The sequence below is a fragment of the Pseudophryne corroboree genome, chromosome 1 (assembly GCF_028390025.1).
Source record: "Pseudophryne corroboree isolate aPseCor3 chromosome 1, aPseCor3.hap2, whole genome shotgun sequence".
NCBI lineage: Eukaryota > Metazoa > Chordata > Amphibia > Anura > Myobatrachidae > Pseudophryne > Pseudophryne corroboree.
The window spans coordinates 296,447,632-296,448,679 of NC_086444.1; positions in this window are offsets into that span (position 1 = coordinate 296,447,632).

Here is a 1,048-nt window from a genome sequence, read left to right on the forward strand (position 1 = left end):
GAATGGAATTAAGAACCATAGTGTCTGAATTCCCTGATCCTAGAAAAGACTTAGTTGCTAGCCAGAAATACATCAGAGACCTAGGGAACACTTTAGAGCCCAATAACAAAGACTGGCAGGTATTGCTGAGGGCATGTTTACCCTCCAATGTCGACGCAGCTCAATTTTTAGCTGACTGTGGACTGGATCAGGATGTACCTCTTACAGATGTGTACAACAAAGACAATGTAAAAAGAATAAATTTACAGTTAAAGGAGTATTTCCCAGCTGTAGCCAAATGGAATAGAATTTTTTCCATTAAACAAAAAGAGTCAGAAACAGCTGCTGATTATTTTCACCGGGCATTATTAGAAATGGCAAAATACACTGGCATAGAGGACATTAGGACTAATGCAAATCATCAAGAAGTAGCAGTATCTGTGCTAATGGATGGTTTAAAAGAAGCATTAAAGACAAGGGTACAGACCACGTAACCATGTTGGCGAGGTCTGTCGGTGGCTACTTTGAGAGAGGCTGCTATTGATCACGACCGGAATATCACCAGACACAGGGAGTCACAAGGTGATAAGTTAATGGCTGTAAGTATACAAGCCCTGACCACAAAGCAGCCTTTGTATAGATCACCAAACCCTGTGGGTAAGTCAAATGTGGTAACATGTTATTTTTGTCATAAACAGGGACACATAGCACAAGACTGTAGAGCGAAAAATTCACAAAGATCATACCAACCCCCTAGACAACGACATGACACACGAGATTGGGATCAGGGTCCACAGAGACGGAGTTATGAGCCACATACAGGGGAAACAAAAAGATATCCCCCAAAAGGAGACTGGCAAACTTCTGGCAGTTCCCATTTAACCCCTTCACAAGTAGTTGCTGCCAGCGGGATTCAGGGAGGTCACCATACCCAATAGGGGTGTGGCCATACCTGTAATCTGCAGCCAGTAAAATTGATTGCAAATCTTGGAAGTGAACCCGAAATTGCAATAAATGTAGCTGGTAAATCATTAAACTTTCTTGTAGATACGGGGGCGGCCAAATCAGT